This window comes from Ochotona princeps, chromosome Y (assembly GCF_030435755.1).
Source record: "Ochotona princeps isolate mOchPri1 chromosome Y, mOchPri1.hap1, whole genome shotgun sequence".
In the NCBI taxonomy this organism is placed as follows: Eukaryota; Metazoa; Chordata; class Mammalia; order Lagomorpha; family Ochotonidae; genus Ochotona; species Ochotona princeps.
In genome coordinates this window covers 29,330,782-29,344,155 of record NC_080866.1, presented here as the reverse complement: position 1 = coordinate 29,344,155, position 13,374 = coordinate 29,330,782, and positions in this window count along the sequence as shown.

Below are 13,374 nucleotides of genomic sequence, written 5' to 3'. Positions count from 1 at the left end.
CTCACTCAACGCGCTCAAAACTCCACAGCCAAAGACAAATTCAGCGCCCAAGCCATTTCCCGTTGCCATGGAAACCAAGTGCTCTGGCAGCACATATGTCTGTAAGTGGATTTGACACCAGGCAAGGTAGTGTTCTGGTGAATTTTCACTGCCCGAAGCAGAAGCACAGCTCTTCCAGTGCCAAAACAACTCCACCTGGCTCAAAACCTTCACATGCAAACAGCTGTCCTAGCAGCGATCTGGAAAACCTGTTTGGTCACTTGCGCTCGAATGCCCATTGTGACCAGTGTGATGGAATCAAGCAGCTTGAGCACCATCACACAACTAACATGGAGCTCCTCATTCAAGGCGCTCAAAACGCCACAGCCAAAGACAAGTTCAGCGTCAAAGCCATTTCCCCTCTGTAAGTGTATATGACACCAAGGCAAGGTAGACTTGTGCTGAATAGCCACTGCCCGAAGCAGCAGCACAGCTCTTCAAGTGCCAGAATAACTCCATCTGGCTCAAAAACTTCACATACCAAAAGCTGTCCTGGCAGCTATCCAGGAAAACCTGTTTGGTCACTACTGCTCCAATGCCCTTTGAGCCCAGTGGGATGGAATCAAGCAGCATGTTGAGCACCCACACAGAACTAACATGCAACTCTTCACTCAGGCGATCAAAATTCCACAGCCAAGGAAAGTTTATTTCCCAAGCCATTTCCCATTGCCATGGAAACCAAGTGCTCTGGCAGCACATATTTCTGAAAGTGGATATGACACCTGTGGAAGGTAGCGTTGTGGTGAATGGCCACTGCCCGAAGCAGCAGCACAGCATTCCAGTGCCAAAACAACTTCACCTGGCTCATCAACCTCACATACCATCAGCTGTCCTGGCAGCTATCTAGGAAACCCTGTTTGCTCACCTGCGGTCGAATGCCCATTGAGCCCATTGGCATGGAATCCACATGTTGAGCACCCACACACAACTAACATGGAGCTCTTCACTCAAGGAGATCAAAAATCCATTGCCAAAGACAAGTTCGGCGCCCAATCCATTTCCCGTTGCCATGGAAACCAAGTGCTCTGGCAGCACATATGTCTGAAACTGGATATGACGCCTATGGAAGGAAGTGTGTTGGTAAATGGCAACTGCCCGAAGCAGCAGCACAGCTCTTCCAGTGCCAAAACATCTCCACCTGGCTCATCAACTTTACACACCATCAGCTGTCCTCGCAGCTATCTAGGAAACCCTGTTTGGTCACTACCACTCCAATGCCCATTGAGCCCAGTGGAATGGAATCAAGCATGTTGAGCAAAAACAAAAAACTAACATGAAGCTCCTCATTCAATGCGCTCAAAACTCCATCAGCAAAGACAAGTTCAGCGCCCAAAGCCATTTTCCCTTGCCATGGAAACCAAGTGCTCTGGCAGCACATATGTGGAACAGTGGATGTGACACAAAGAGAACACAGTGTGGTGGTGAATGGCAACTGCTCGAAGCAGCAGCACAGCTCTTCCAGTGCCAAAATAACTGCATCTGGCTCATGAACTTCACATACCATCAGCTGTCCTGACAGCTTCCTAGGAAACCCTGTTTGATCACTGTTGCTCCAATGCCCATTGAGCCAAGTGTGATTTAAACACGCAGCTTGAGCACCCAGAAAAAACGAACATGTAGCTCCTCTTTAAGGCACTCAAAACTCCACAGCCAACAACAAGTTCAACGCCCAAAGCTATTTCCCGCTGCCATGGAAACCAAGTGCTGTGGCAGCACATATGTGGAACACTGAATGTGACACCAAGGGAATATATGTTCTCTGATGAATGACAACTACCAGAAGCAGCAGCACAGCTCTTCCAGTGCCAAAACAACTCCACCTGGCTCAAAACCTTCACATGCAAACAGCTGTCCTGGCAGCTAAATAGGAAACCCTGTTTGCTAAGTACTAGACCAATGCGCTTTGAACCTTGTGGGATGGAATCAAGCAGCTTGAGCACAAACACACAACTAACATGGAGCTCTTCACTCAAGGCGATCAAAACTCCACAGCCAAAGACAAGTTAATTACCCAAGCTATTTTGCATTGCCACACAAACCAAGTGCTCTGGCAGCACATATTTCTGAAAGTGCATATGACAACTAAGGAAGGTAGTGTGGTGGTGAATTTCAACTGTCCGAAGAAGCAGCACAGCTCTTCCAGTACGAATACAATTCCACCTGGCTCATGAACTTCACATACCATCAGCTGTCCTGGCAGCTATCTAGGAAACCCTGTTTGGTCACTTCAGCTCCAATGCCCATTGGGCTCAGTGTGATGGAATCAAGCAGCTTGAGCACGCAAACACAACGAACATGGAGCTCCTCACTCAAGGAGCTCAAAACTCCATTGCCAAAGACAAGTTCGGCGCCCAAGCCATTTCCCGTTGCCATGGAAACCAAGTGCTCTGGCAGCACATATGTCTGAAACTGGATATGACACCTATGGAAGCTAGTGAGCTGGTAAATGGCAACTGCCCGAAGCAGCAGCACAGCTCTTCCAGTACCAAAAGAACTCCACCTGGCTCATGAACTTCACATACCATAGCTGTCCTGGCAGCTATCTAGGAAAACCGTTTGGTCACTACTGGTGCAATGACCTTTGAGCCCAGTGGGATCGAATCAAGCATGTTGAGCAAAAACAAAAAACTAACATGGAGCTGCTCACTCAAGGCGCTCAAAACTCCACATCCAAAGACAAGTTCAGCGCCAAAGCCATTTCCCATTGCCATGGAAACCAAGTGCTCTGGTAGCACATATGTGTGAAAGTGGATATGACACCTATGGAAGGTAGTGTGGTGGTGAATGGCCGGTGGTAAGGAGGAAGTTTGGATCCCAACCACGAAGACTTCCAGACCTTCACCACAAACTACTAATACGATCAGCAAGGACTATACCCCATCTGCCAAGGAGGCCACAGGGAATTGGATGCCCTCGGAGGCTGAGTACTCTGAGGTCACCCACCCCCAACCGGAGCTTCTGCAGTGGATGGAAGTCCAAACACTACCGTGCTGAAACCAACGTCATCGGAAAGACAACCAGAAGCCCTGAGCGGTCAGCAGACACAGAAGAACAATAAATGTCCTTCGGGACCAGGGAGGAGAGTTTTCTCTGGTCCGAGCCTGGCTCCACCTCTGGACCCCCGCCCTCTTTCGCAGTGACCATCAGGATCGCTTGGAAAACCCCTCACAGCAAACAAACAATCATACAAACTAAAAAAAACAAACAAAAAAAACCCCTAAAATAAATAGACAAACAACAGAAAATAGAGCTTGAAATCTGACAGGAAAGAGCTGGCATGGATTGGCTCATGCCTTGCTGGGTGGGACACAAAGATTAGTCACTCCTCACCATAGTGTTGAGGATTTTCCTTGCACACCCCCACCCCCTCCCAAAAAAATGTTCTGCACATTAAATGTCGACAAATATCTTGTTAGAGTTACAAGCCAGTCTAGATTATCCCAAAATCTGCAAGATCAACAAAATTATACTTCAACACAACAAATGGCTATGTACTGAATTGAAATAGACATGAGACAGCTGAATGGTACCCTATAGCCTTTTCATGGTATATAGCAGCCGGTCCGGTCCTGTATATAAACTACAATTGAGATGTCAATGAGCTAATCATAGGTTGTGGTTAGGACTTGTTTTTTGTTTTTTTGTTTGTTTGTTTGTTTGTTTTTTAACATACTGGTTACTCAAAACCATGTCAATTCCATAATATTGCAAATTGCTGTTGATGTTATATTGGGACTCTTAAATGACTGTGATGATATTCTACCAGCTCTGACTTCGGACCAAAAATGGTCTCCCCAAGAAACTGTTCAACCCATCTGGACAAGTAGCTGGACTCCATGCTTAATATATGTTTGCAAGGTGAGAATCTTGATTGAATTTGAACTGTAATGCTGCATCAAGGTGGAGGAATCCACCAGGGGGGAGGGTAGGGGGAGGGGTAGGGGGATTCCCAAAGCCTATGAAACTGTCACATAATGCTAAATATTAATAAAAAAAAGAAAGTGTATGTGATCACATGGATTATATTTGTCCAGAAAATGTTTGCTCCTTCCTTCTCCCGTTATGCATGAGTCTATCATATTAGCCCATTGAAGCTGGGCCTGGCCTGGAGAATGACATGACAAGCCATATATATCTCATGAGCAGAAATCCTCAATGTGCTTGCACATACTGGCTTCCTTCTTAGGTTCCTCATGCATATGCATAAAACAGCATGACTCTGTGGCTGGTGATTTGGCCCAGCAGGCTGAGTTGTGAAGCCAGCATCCCTTATGGACATGTTTGTGTACTGGCTGTTCCATTTCTAATCCAGTTCTGTGTGGCCTATGAAATTTGTGGATAATGCCCCAATTCCTTGGGCACCTGCACCCACTTGGGAGGCCCAGAATAAGTTCCTGACTCCTGGCTTTGGATTATGTCACCTCTGGTCTTTGGGGCCGTTTAGAGAGTGAACCAGCAGATGGAAGAACTCTCTCTTCTTTCTGTAAAATCATCCTGTAGGTAAAAAAAAAATAGACAAATCTTTTTAAAAAGTCATCAATTGATTCAAAATTATAGATAGCAATTACAATTTAGCATTAGGAAATACAGGGCTGGCATTGTACATCAGGTCAAGCTCAGACTGGCACACCAGTATTTTGGCTACATTGCATCTGATCCAGTTCCCTAGAAACAAGCTAAGAAGCACTGAAACACAGCATGAGTGTTGTGAGTGCTTGGGCTGGAAGGTGCTCCAGGTTGTTGGCTTCAGCATGACCCAGTCCTGGACATTGCAATCATCTGGGGAGTGACCAGAAGAGAAGAGATCTCTCTCTCTTTTTCTCTCTCGCTCTCTCATTCTCTGTGTATCTGTGTGTGCATGTATGTGTCTCCAGCTCTTTTAAATTCTTCACACAAGCAAATACATGTACACAAACATATATATTTTAATTCTTAGTGTAAAGTAGAGATAGAAGCCATTTCAAGTGGGAAACTGATTTCTTCAGATTTGCTTTTAGCAATGTTTTGAAATGATCACTTTCACAAATATGCAATCAAAATGTGTTTCAAAAAATATTTTCCTTATTCATTTCTGAAAATATCTCCAATATATATAATATCTACAAGACTGAAAAGCCATATTGATATTCCACATGGGTCTGTCATGTGTGCTTCATTTCAAAGTATGGTAATATCATCTGCCCATTTACGCATTGGAACATTCTTTCATCATCAATTTGCAGTTAGTAGCTTATGCATGAATAAAGTCTGTGTCCTAAATATTATCTATTTTGTCTCTGTTTTACTTATGTTTTCATTTTTAAATTCATCATGATTTAATTTACAAATTCAAAGATAAAATCCAATCAACAGACTTTTCCTTTATGTTTTCTGTATTTGGTGGCAAATAAAGGCTGTAAACCAAGAGTCTTCAATAAGCTTTCATTACGCACTTGCCCTAGCTGACAGTCACAGGGAGCCAATTAAGTATTTGTCCTGCACACATTTTTCAATCCTGTTGCAGAGATGAAAAATAAATGTACATTCACACAACATTAAGAAATGTTTTACCAGCTGCAATTCACAACTAAATGTAAATTGATGCAGGGAAAATTGAGAACATATGTGCTAAAACTAAAGGGATGAGAAATTGAATGATACTTCTCAAGAGTGGGAAATTAAAGATAATAAAGCACACAAGGCTTACAAAAAAAAAAAAAAAAAAGAAAGTGGATATGACACCTAGGGAAGTTAGTGCGGTGGTGAACTGCCACTGGCCGAAGCAGCAGCACAGCTCTTCCAGTGCCAAAACATCTCCACCTGGCTCATGAACTTGACATACCATCAGCTGTCCTGGCAGCTATCTAGGAAACCCTGTTTGGTCACTTCAGCTCCAATGCCCATTGGGTTCAGTGTGGTGGAATCAAGCAGCTTGAGCACCCACACACAACGAACATGGAGCTGCTCACTCAAGGCGCTCAAAACTCCATCAGCAAAGACAAGTTCAGCGCCCAAGCCATTTCCCGTTGCCATGGAAACCAAGTGCTCTGGCAGCACATATGTGGAACAGTGGATGTGACACAAAGAGAACACAGTGTGGTGGTGAATGGCAGCTGCTCGAAGCAGCAGCACAGCTCTTCCAGTGCCAAAACACTCCTCCCGGCTCATGAACTACACTTAATATCATCAGCTGTCCTGGTAGCTATCTAGGAAACCCAGTTTGGTCACTTCCGCTCCAATGCCCATTGAGCCCATTGGCATGGAATCAACATGTTGAGCACCCACACACAACTAACATGTAGCTCCACACTCAAAGCACTCAAAATTCCACAGCCAAAGACAAGTTCAGCGCCCAAGGCATTTCCCGTTGCCATGGAATCCAAGTGCTCTGGCAGCACATATGTGGAACAGTGGATGTGACACCAAGAGAACACAGTGTGATGGTGAATGGCAACTGCTCGAACAAGCAGCACAGCTCTTCCAGTGCCAAAATAGCTCCACCTGGCTCATGAACTTCACATACCATCAGCTGTCCTGGCAGCTTCCTAGGAAACCCTATTTGGTCAATACCACTCCAATGCCCATTGAGCCCAGTGGAATGGAATCAAGCATGTTGCGCAAAAACAAAAAACTAACATTGAAGCTGCTCATTCAATGCGCTCAAAACTCCATCACCAAAGACAAGTTAAGCGCCAAAGCCATTTCCCCTTGCCATGGAAACTAAGTGCTCTGGCAGCATATATGTGGAACAGTGGATGTGACACAAAGAGAACACAGTGTGGTGGTGAATGGCAACTGCTCGAAGCAGCAGCACAGCTCTTCCAGTGCGAAAACAACTCCACCTGGATCATGAATTTCACATAATATCACCAGCTGTCCTGACAGCTATCTAGGAAACCCAGTTTAGTCACTTCCGCTCCAAGGCCCTTTGAGCCCAGTGGCATGGAATCAACATGTTGACCACCCACACACAACTAACATGTACCTCCTCACTCAAGGCACTCAAAATTCCAGCACCAAAGACAAGTTCAGCGCCCAAGCCATTTCCCGTTGCCATGGAAACCAAGTGCTATGGCAGCAGATATGTGGAACAGTGGATGTGACACATAGAGAACACAGTGTGGTGGTGAATGGCAACTGCTCGAAGCAGCAGCACAGCTCTTCCAGTGCCAAAATAACTGCATCTGGCTCATGAACTTCACATACCATCAGCTGTCCTGACAGCTTCCTAGGAAACCCTGTTTGATCACTGTTGCTCCAATGTCCATTGAGCCAAGTGTGATTTAAACAAGCAGCTTGAGCACCCAGAAAAAACGAACATGTAGCTCCTCTTTAAGGCACTCAAAACTCCACAGCCAAAAACGAGTTCAACGCCCAGAGCTATTTCCCGCTGCCATGGAAACCAAGTGCTGTGGCAGCACATATGTGGAACACTGAATGTGACACCAAGGGAATATATGTTCTCTGATGAATGAGAACTACCAGAAGCAGCAGCACAGCTCTTCCAGTGCCAAAACAACTCCACCTGGCTCAAAACCTTCACATGCAAACAGCTGTCCTGGCAGCTAAATAGGAAACCCTGTTTGGTCAGTACTAGACCAATGCGCTTTGAACCTTGTGGGGTGGAATCAAGCAGCTTGAGCACAAACACACAACTAACATGGAGCTCTTCACTCAAGGCGATCAAAACTCCACAGCCAAAGACAAGTTAATTACCCAAGCTATTTCGCATTGCCATGCAAACCAAGTGCTCTGGCAGCACATACGTCTGTAAGTGGATTTGAAACCAAGGCAAGGTAGTGTTCTGGTGAATAGCCACTGCCTGAAGCAGCAGCACAGCTCTTCCAGTGCCAAAAGAACTCTACCTGTCTCAAAACCTTCACATGCAAACAGCTGTCCTGGCAGCTATCTAGGAAACCCTGTTTGGTCTCTTGCGGTTCAATGCCCATTGAGACCAGTGTGATGGAATCAAGCAGCTTGAGCACCCTCACACAACTAACATTTAGCTCCTCATTCAAGGTGCTCAAAACTCCACAGCCAAAGACAAGTTCAGCGTCAAAGCCATTTCCCGTCTGTTAGTGGATATTAAACCAAGGCAAGGTAGAGTTGTGCTGAATAGCCACTACCCGAAGCTGCAGCACAGCTCTTCCAGTGCCAAAACAACTCCACCTGGCTCAAAAATTTTACATACCAAAAGCTGTCCCGGAAGCTATCTAGGAAAACCTGTCTGGTCACTACTGGTCCATTGCCCTTTGAGCCCAGTGGGATGGAATCAAGCATGTTGAGAACCCACACACAACTAACATGGAGCTCTTCACTTAAGGCGATCAAAATTCCACAGCCAAAGACAAGTTTATTGCCCAAGTAATTTCCCATTGCCATGGAAACCAAGTGCTCTGCCAGCACATATTTCTGAAAGTGGATATGACACCAAGGGAAGGTAGTGTGCTGGTGAATGGCCACTCCCAGAAGCAGCAACACAGCGCTTCCAGTGCCAAAACAACTTCATCTGGCTCATGAACTTCACATATAATCAGCTGTCCTGGCAGCTATCTAGGAAACCCTGTTTGGTCACTACCACTCCAATGCCCATTGGGCTCAGTGTGATGGAATCAAGCATGCTGAGCAACCTCACACAACTAACATGAAGTTCCTCACTCAAGGCGCTCAAAACTCCATTGCAAAAGACAAGTTCTGCGCCCAAGCCATTTTCCGTTGCCATGGAAACCAAGTGTTCTGCCAGCACAAATGTGTAAATGTGGATATGACACCTATGGAAGGTAGTGTGGTGGTGAATGGTCACTGCCTGAAGCAGCAACACAGCTCTTCCAGTGCCAAAACAACTTCACCTGGCTCATGAACTTCACATATCATCAGCTGTCCTGGCAGCTATCTAGGAAACCCTGTTTGGTCACTACCGCTCCAATGCCCATTGGGCTCAGTGTGATGGAATCAAGCATGCTGAGCACCCTCACAGAACTAACATGGAGTTCCTCACTCAAGGCGTTCAAAACTCCATTGCAAAAGACAAGTTCAGCGCATAAGCCATTTCCCGTTGTCATGGATACCAAGTGTTCTGGCAGCACATATATGGAACACTGAATGTGACACCAAGGGAATGTAGGTTCTCTGATGAATGACAACAACCAGAAGCAGCAGCACAGATCTTCCAATGCCACAACAACTCAACCTGGCTCATCAAGTTCACATACCATTAGCTTTCCTGGCAGTTATCTAGCAAAACACTGTTTGGTCACTTGCGGTTCAAAGCACATTGGCCACAGTGTGATGGAATCAAGAAGCTTGAGCACCCAAACAAAACTAACATGGAGCTCCTCATTAAGGGCACTCAAAACTCCACAGCTAAACACAAGTTCAACGACAAAGCCATTTCCTGCTGCCATGAAGACCAAGTGCTCTGGCAGCACATATATGGAACAGTGGATGTGACACATAAGGAACACAGTTTGGTGGTTAATGGCCACAGCCCGAAGCAGGAGCACAGATCTTCCAGTGCCAAAACAACTCCACCTGTCTCATGGACTTCACATACCATCAGCTGTCCTGGCAGCTATCTAGGAAAACCTGTTTGGTCACTTGCGGTCCAATGACCATTGAGCCCAGTGCGATGGAATAAATCAGCTTGAGCACCCACACAAAACTTACATGTAGCTCCTCACTTAAGGCCATCAAAACGCCACAACCAAAGACAAGTTCATCGTCAAACCATTTCCCGTTGCCATGGAAAGCAAGTGGTCTGGCAGCACATATGTGGGTAAGTGGATATGACACCAATGGAAGGTATTGTGGTGGTGAATGCCCACTGCCTGAAGCAGCAGCACAGCTGCTCCAGTGCCAACATAACTCCACCTGGCTCAAAAACTTCACATAGAAATAGCTCTCCTGGCAGCTATCTAGGAAAACCCTTTTGGTCACTACTGGTCCAATGCACTTTGAGCCCAGTGGGATGGAATCAAGCATGTTGAGCACCCACACACAACTAACATGAAGCTCCTCACTCAAGGCGCTCAATCACCACAGCCAAAGACAAGTTCAGCGCCCATGCCATTTCCCGTTGCCATGGAAACCAAGTGCTCTGGCAGCACATAGGTGGAACAGTGGATGTGACACGAAGGGAAGGTAGTGTGGTGGTGAATGGCCACTGCCTGAATCAGCAGCACAGCTCCTCCAGTGCCAAAACAACTCCACCTGGCTCATGAGCTTCACATACCATCAGCTGTCCTGACAGCTATCTAGGAAACCCTGTTTGGTCACTTGCGGTCCAATGCCCATTGGGCCCAGTGTGATGACATCAAGCAGCTTGAGCACTCACAGAAAACTAATATGAAGCTCCTCACTCAAGGCGCCCAAAACTCCACAGCCAAAGATATGTTCAGTGCCAAAGCCACTTCCCGTTGGCATGGAAACCAAGTGCTCTGGCAGCACATATGTGTGAATGTGTATATCACACCTGAGGTCGCTAGTGTGGTGGTGAATTTCAACTCTTCGAAGTAGCAGCACAGCTCTTTCAGTGCAAAAAACTTCACCTGGCTCATGAACTTCACATACCATCAGCTATCCTGAAAGCTATGTAGGAAACATTGCTTGATCACTTGCGGTCCAATTCCCATGGAGCCCAGTGTGATGGAATCAAGCAGTTTGAGCACCCAAAAAAAACTAACATGTAGCTCCTCACTCAAGGTGCTCAAAACTCCACAACAAAAGATAAGTTCCGATCCCAAGCCATTTCCCTTTGCCATGGAAACCAAGTGCTCTGACAGCACATATGTGGAACACTGAATGTGACACCAAGGAAATGTATGTTCTCTGATGAATGACAACAGCCCCAAGGAGCAGCAACACAGCTCTTCCAGTGCCAAAACAACTCCACCCGGCTCATGAACTTCGCATACCATCAGTTGTCCTGGCTGCTATCTAGGAAACCCTGTTTGGTCACTTTAAGTCCAATGCCCTTTAAGACCAGTGGGATGGAATCAAGCAGCTTGAGCACCCAAACAAAACTAACATGGAGCTCCTCACTCAAGGTGCTCAAAATTCCATAGCCAAAGACAAGTTCAGCGCCCTAGCCGTTTCCAGTTGCCATGGAAACCAAGTGCTCTGGCAGAACATATGTGTGTAAGTGGATATGACACCTAGGGAAGGTAGAGTGGTGGTGAATGGCCACTGCCTGAAGCAGCAACACAGCTCTTCCAGTGCCAGAAAAATCCACAAGGCTTATGAACTTCAGAGACCATCAGAATTCCTGGCAGTTATGTAGGAAACGCTGTTTGGTCACTTCTGGTTCAATGCCCATGGAGCCCAGTGGGATGGAATCAAGCAACTTGAGCATCCACACACAACTAACATGTAGCTCTTCATTCAAGGCGCTCAAAACTCCATTGCCAAAGACAAGTTCAGCGCCAAGGCATTTCCCCTTGCCATGGAAACCAAGTGCTATGGCAGCACATATGTCTGAAAGAGGATATGACACCTAAGGAAGGTAGTGTGGTGGTGAATGGCCACTGCCCGAAGCAACACCACAGCTCTTCCAGGGCCAAAACAACTCCACTTGGCTCATGAACTTCACATACCATCAGCTGTCCTGGCAGCTATCTAGGAAACACTGGTCACTTCCAGTCCAATGCCCATTGGTCTCAATGTGATGGAATCAAGTAGCTTGAGCAACCAAACAAAACTAACATGTAACTCCTCACTAAATCGCTCAAAACTTCACAGCCAAAGACAAGTTCTTCGCCCAAACCATTTCCCGTTGCCATGAAACCAAGTGCTCTGGCAGCATATATGTCTCTAAGTGTATATGACACCTATGGTATGTAGTTTGGTGGTGAATGGCCACTGCCCGAAGAAACAGCACAGCTCTTCCAGTGCCAAAAAACTCCACCTGGCTCATCAACGTCACATACCATCAGCTGTCCTAGCAGCTCTCTAGGAAACCCTATTTGGTCACTACTGCTCCAATGCCCATTGAGCCAGTAGGATGGAATCAAGCAGCTTGAGCACCCACACTCAACTAACATGGAGCTCCTCACTAAGTGCACTCAAAACTCCACAGCCAAAGACAAGTTCAGCGCCCAAGCCATTTCCCATTGCCATGGAGACCAAGTGCTCTGGCAGCACATATGTGTGTAAGTGGATATGACATCTATGGAAGGTAGTGTGGTGATGAATGGCCACTGCGCGAAGCAGCAACACAGCTCTTTCAGTGCCAAATCAATTCACCTGGCTCATCCACTTCACATACCATCAGCTGTCCTAGCAGCTATCTAGGAAACCCTGTTTGGTCACTACTGCTCCAATGCCCATTGAGCCCAGTGGGATGGAACCAAGCATGTTGAGCACCCACACAAAACTAACATGGCACTCCTCATGTAAGGCCCTCAAAACTCCACAGCCAAAGACAAGTTCAGTGCCCAAGCCATTTCCTGTTGCCATGGAAACCAAGTGCGCTGACAGCACGTATGTCTGAAACCAGATATGACACCAAGGGAAGGTAGCGTGGTGGTGAATTTCAACTGTCCGAAGCAGCAACACAGCTCTTCCAGTGCAAAAATAACTCCGCCTGACTCATCAACATCAAATACCATCAGCTGTCCTGGCAAGACGTGGCTGAAGTGGGTGATTTACATGTTCTGTCCTCTGTCTTCTCATGGTTAAGGTTCTGAGTGCAGCAGTTTCGATGCGGAGATCCCCAAAGACCTCCTCTGTGTCTGAGGTATTCCCAGTCCAGATTCTGTCTATACTAGCAAGTCCAGGGCCCGGCTCAGCCCATCAGCCCGATCAGCTGCTTGTTGCAGTTGCTGGGTTGGTTGTGTTTGCAGGCCTGTTTTCCACTGGAACCAATGGGTCTTGCAGTCCAGCCTGATTCTGCCCAGCACACGCTCGGGCATCACTCTTGCTTCACTCACGTCACTCCCTGTGGCTGTCCTGATGACAGGGAGCATTCTGATTGGCTGCATCTCTAAGACCTCACAGGGCTGTGTGACCCTACAAGCTGTCCAATCAGCAGCTGCCTGGTCATAGCAGCCCGGAATCCTGTAGCCTCAGCATTCTAGAAAAGCCCTGGTGACAGGCAGCCTCCTCTGTGGAGTAGAGAAAGATGGTGAGTGCTTCAAGCTCTGCTTTCTTTGTTCCTTCTCACCACAGGCCCTAGCAGAGAAGATGTGCAGACTCCATGGAAGCCAGCAGAGCGTGAGTGTGTGGGGTTGGGTTTCCCTTGAATGTGAGTTTGGAAATCCGCTGACAATGTAGTGAAGCCTAGGGCCTTTTCAACAGCGGTACCCTGAAAGCATTTCCATTTTCTCTCGATGAGAATCCTTGTGTCTCTTCAAGGAGCCA